Here is a 5,763-nt window from a genome sequence, read left to right as displayed (position 1 = left end):
GGAGAAATTTGGGTCTAAGATGGGGACCCAGAGCTTGTCTGTGTCCTCTGCCCTGAGTGTGGGTGGAAGTCGCATTTATTATATTCTATCCTGTAGTCTCACTCTGAAAAATCAGATAATTCAAAGTATAAAAACACAAACTCCCTGTGAACAATGAACATATCTCATTTACCTTTTAATTTTTACTGTCAGACACAATGCTCGACAAGTGTAGAATTTCATAGAGATGTGTTGAATGGATGGATTATGACATCGTCCTTTACTTACTGGTCCTATGGCCACCCTCCTAGTGTCCCCAGAGCTTTATTTCTATTTCTTTCTCCAACAAGTCTAAAGGATGAAAAAAATCAAACAACTAAATCACCACCACCACCATCCCATTTGCTGTAATGTGGAACACAGCATAGTTTGAACAAAAGTGAGTATGTAGGATCTCCCCACCCCATTTTCAATGAACCATCTTTTGAGAAACATGGGGTTAATGCAGGATTCATTTTTTGAGGCTGTTAATTGGGAATTGTTTATTAATGTTACTAATTCTGATAAGAAATCTTTTTATTCCCATTCCTATGTATTTTTAAGGTTTCAGTGACTGCTGTGGGGAGAGTGAAATGTACTTTATTTTCATCTTAAAGAACACAGTAACTGTTGTGTGGAAGACAGTTGCTAAAATGCACCACTTGTGGCTGCTTAAATTACCTGCCATTAATACAAAATGGCTCTTTTCATACCAAAAACAGTTGACTGCATCTAATTGCTTTTTTGATTATAGTGCTAGAAAAATATCAATATGGTTTGCCACAAACTCTATCATTTAGGAAGGTAAGATATTTACTTCTATATCAATCTTGAATTCAATAAAGGGTATATCTTTCCATAGGGCTTTTTCTTAGAAAATCCACAGATACATATTTTTCTATACATTAATTCAGCTGTGAACTCCATAGGATTTTTACTTGTATGTCCTTAGAATTTGGTGGACTAGAGTTTACAAACCATGGTCATGTGGTTTTCTACATCTATCTAACCATGCTCTCCCTCTTCCTGCTGCTCCTCCTTAGTTTCCTTCCCTCCTCATCTAAAACAGTTAGAAGTACTAGGGTATATAGACATTTACTTTTAGGCTTGGTGTATAATTGTTGTTCATCAGGTGATCAATTTTGGTCTTATAGTCTATGGTTTTGACAGAAGCGAGTTTGTTTTATGTTTCTAATTTCAGGAACCAAAGAAAATGAAAGATACTTAAAATAATTGGTGGAAACTTCTGGGCCAGTCTGATTCCTTCACAAACAAGAAAGAAGATGGAATTTGAGGCTTACAGAAACCCTTGGATGAATATTGAGAATGACTTGAGAATAAATTATTGGCAAAGTAGTCAACGAACACTTAGCAAGGGAAATTGAATCACTAAGGTCTTTCAAGGTTTCACAAGCAATGTTTTGTCAAGCTAATACTCTTTTCCAATTGATTTATTCAGTAGGCTCTCCATCAGAGAGAACAATTATATGTCATTCTACCTTTGCTCCTGACATTTTTCAGAGCTTTGGATATTTCCTATTTGCTCATTATTGCCTGTTGAAAGTTATTCATTCATCAATACACAATTCATTTAATGTCCCAGTGAAGATTTCCCAAGGCCCCAAAAGTATGATGGGAAGTCTCTCCCTGTTGTTGTAAAAGCTTATACATCTTTTGACCCTTTTCTAACTCTAATGATTATTCTTTTGTTCTTAGATTGTCTTTGCATCTGTTCTCTGCTAACTGAAGATAGAACTTGTCAGTTATGCCTACTGCGATTCTCTAGTACAAATGTGAATTCACACATATATCAAGTTGCTTTGTCTCAAGGACTTCATTATAAACTCACATTTCAGCTTTTCCTGACTGGGAAGAATCAACTGTTAAGTTATTCTTGCCATTTTGTTCTCCATCTTTACCTACCTGCTTGGTACCCTAACCACAAACAGATTCAACATGGGTCAAAATCGCTGTCCTAAGGAGAGGGGAACATTCCATTCCCTATCTTGTCTTTTTCCCAGAATGGTGGCTTATGCCAGCAATTGAATGACTTTTGTTTCCCCAGAATGGCTGCAAAACCTGTGGAGGTGCACATTCTTCTGCTATTTATTTTGATGGTATTTTCTTTGGCTTATTGTTGTGGAATATTCCTTCATACCATGTGAAGATGCATCACTGTGGTTGGTTTAATAAAAAGCTAACAGTCAATAACTACACAGGATTTTTGGAAAGAGCAAACACTGGGAAGAAGAAGGAAGATGGGGAGGCAGCAAGACATCCAGGAGGCTAGGTTAATTCTGTGAGTCTTGTGGCAACGTGTAGGTGAACAGAAGTGGGTTAATTGAAGTTATAAGAGGTAGTGGGACAAGCCTAAGCTATCTGCTGAGCTTTCATAGTTAACAATAACTATTCATGTCATGAGTTGGAGCCTGGATGGTGGAACAGACAAATCTGTCTACAAAAAAATCCATCTATCAATACCTTCTTTATATAAAGGGATATTATCTGCTTTTCCTTAAAGAGATATGTTTGATCAAAACTGACAATAACATTTATTTGCTAAAACAAATATTTATTATGTTCCAGAGCATGCTAGGAGTAAAGATACAAAATAAAGGGCCTTATTTGAATCTTAGAAGCACTATAGGCCTTTATTAATATTTTAAAAAGGAATATTTTGATACAGTGGTCTAAGAAATGCCAATCTGAGAATCCCCTCATGGGGATGCTCAAACTCATTTTGGACTCTGTTTTGGGGGTAGGGTGGGATAAAACTGTTTTTTAGGAGTATTGCATTTCAGTATATGTGACTCTGAGCAGAGAATAGCTCCATAATAATAGAAGGAGGAAACAGATGACGAATGTATTTCAGACAGACAGGGAGCCATGACAAGGGTCTGGAGGTAGAACATCCTTCTATGGACTGAGGCAACATAATCTTTTGATGCCACTGATGTACCAAGTCCAAGGGAAGGAGCATCAAGAGCTAAGGCTGGAGGACAAAGTCAGATATTGGAGAATCTCACAAGGTTTTGCAAACATAATTAAAGTCAGGTAGCATTGCTATTTTGTGACCAAGCCCTCTGACTCTGTACTTACTATATTATTGGTTGTATTTCCTTTTTTTTGGTTAAGATATTACCTTTTTTAAGTTTATTTTCTACATACAGAGCTGGAGATAGCTTGTATTGTCTGTGATTTTCTAGAAACTTTGCAGGTTGATTATGAAACAAAGCTGTCACTCACTAAACATTAAGTTATATAAATGTATTGTAACGTGTAGTCTTCCCACCAGTTGCCTGGGTCCCGAGCTGTCCCAGCCCCCAAATAACACATGAAACACTATATCAATTATGATGATACTGACTGCTTGCTGTGTTTTCTTATCTGCTAGTTCTGACTTAATTATTAACCCATAACTGCTAATCTGAGTATTTCTACAGGTCTTCTCTTACCAGAGAAAAGGGTCTGGACCTCTTACTTCTCCCACATCCTACATTGCGATTGACTGTGTCTCTGTTTTCCAGAATCCTCCTTGACTCCTAGTCCCACCTATCTTGCTTTCCTATTGGCCAACAGGGCTTTATTTAATCAACCAATAAGACAACATATACACAGAAGGACTTCCCCCATCAATGTATAATTAGTTAAATCAAACATAAGGATAACAAATACATAAAACTCATAATTTTCCAAGATTTAAATTTTATTACATCCTTTGTTATGTGTGTGTGTGTGTGTGAGAGAGAGACAGAGACAGAGACAGAGAGACAGAGAGACATGCATGGAGGCCAGAGGATAACTTGTGGGAGTTGGTTCCCCCCCTCCACAATGTGGGTCTCCAAACAGCCTGAGGGATATTTGTACAGTGTGTGAAGGTGTATTGCTGTGACGGGTATAATAAAATGCTGAACAGTCAATAGTTAAGACGGGGGTATAGGCAGAACTTCCAGGCAGAGAGAAAAAGGCAGAGGAATCAAAGTGTATGAGAGAGATATGAGGAGACATAGAGGAATCAGGATGGGCAGCATGTGACATTACATAGATTAATAGAAATGGGTTGATTTAAGTTGTAAGAGCTAGTTTTAAAAAAAGCCTAATCTAAGGACAAGCTTTTGTAACTAATAAGTCTCCATGCCATTATTAGTGATCTGGCAGCCCAAAGAAAACTCCAACTACACTGAAGACCTAAGTTCATTCTCTGAGACCCACATGGTGGAGGGGGGGAACCAACCTGCTGAAACATCTTCCTAGCTCTTCCAATGATTTTGCAGTACTTAATTGTGTTGTACCAAGTAAGATCTGCATCCTTAGAGTTATTTATGCCCATTGCTCCTATGTGGAGGGAATACCCTATAATGCTGTGCTCCTATTATATGTCTCCTCTCCACGCTTCATTCATTGTGTCAAATTGAAAACCTAAATTTGCCATAGTGGGAATATTTACAGCATGAAAATCAGCAAATGCTATAAACCAGAGTTTGATTTATTACTTTGTTGACTGTATGAGCTTAAATAAGCAGCGAAGCAGATGCAGATAATATAAACAGACATAAAAAGGTGCTGTGTGTATAGCCACTGCATTCTGAATAGCATGAAAGTTGAAATACTATTCTTGCTTTATTTGAAACTATTTCCAGTTTGACAGAGAAATCACTCCAGTCACTGGCAAATGAGTGAAGTTCCAGATTTTTCATGTATGTCTGCACTCTGTTGCTTTTGTTCTTGTTAATATCAAAGAAAGCATCAACCTAAATTCATGTCAGAATGGCATTTCATTGTTCTTGGCAACTATACAGAAATGAATTCAACAAAAGATTGACAGAAACATTCCATGAGAATTGTCTCCATAGAATTTTTATAAAATGATTGTTCATTTTATTATTGTTTATATAGTATATAAAAGGGTATAACCTTTTATATCAGTAAAATTTATAGTAAACTTTCATGAGTACATTCTGCATCTATAATTTTTTGGAGCTGGCCATTAAATACTTCCCAATGCACTGTGCCTTAACCTTTTCCCTAACTTAGCTTCAGCTTGTTTTCTTCTATTGCTTCTTTCTTCCACTGAGTAATTGCCTTCGTCTGTTTGCCTTGCTATATAGCAAAATCCCTCAGACTTGGTAGTTTATGAAGAACAGAAACATTGCCTCCACATTCTAAAGGCAAAGAAGTTCAAGTTCTTTGCCACTTTTGGTGACTTGAAAGGGCTCTTTCTCCACTTCCAAGATGCTATCTCAAATCCTTCATCCGGTGGAGAGGAGTAACTGTTCCTAACATGGCAGGAAAATTGGAGAGAAAGTTTTTATGAATGACTCCACCCTTACAATCTCAGCACTTCCCTTTGGGCTGTACACCTAATACTGTTGCTCTCAGAGTTACATTTTAGCACATGTTTGAAGTCTGTGTTCAGACCATAGCTTGTTTCCCTGTGCAGCATGTAGAATCCTCTACTACAATCCCTTCTTTGACATTATTCTCCCACTTACCTTGCAGGTGAAACCACTCAATAATTCTGGCCATCTCTGTACAAGCACATCTCTGTCTCTTCCTGCGACATGCATCATGGTCTTCATTAAGAAGCTAGCATGATGTCATCATGTCGAGAACAGAAAAATGTTTTGAAGCACCTCTTGTAGCCAGCATTGCATGTCCTGCTTTTTAGTGCTCATCCAAATTCTCATCTCTCAACTATATTTACAGGTTGAAATATGCAAACTGCGCTTAAATTTGCAAGTCCTT

General features: G+C 37.5%; 1 long non-coding RNA gene across 1 annotated transcript; it reads left to right on the top strand.

Moving 5' to 3' along the window:
* The first annotated feature begins 217 nt into the window (after positions 1–217).
* Positions 218–1,383, top strand: LOC121134275. The gene is made up of 2 exons (XR_005871346.1): positions 218–418; positions 1,220–1,383. It is a non-coding gene; the product is annotated as an uncharacterized LOC121134275 (long non-coding RNA).
* The last annotated feature ends 4,380 nt before the right edge of the window (positions 1,384–5,763 follow it).

This window comes from Mesocricetus auratus, unplaced genomic scaffold (genome assembly GCF_017639785.1).
Source record: "Mesocricetus auratus isolate SY011 unplaced genomic scaffold, BCM_Maur_2.0 Super-Scaffold_4256, whole genome shotgun sequence".
Lineage (NCBI taxonomy): Eukaryota > Metazoa > Chordata > Mammalia > Rodentia > Cricetidae > Mesocricetus > Mesocricetus auratus.
The sequence above is the reverse complement of the archived record's forward strand: the minus strand, read 5'-3'. Positions and strand labels throughout refer to the sequence as shown.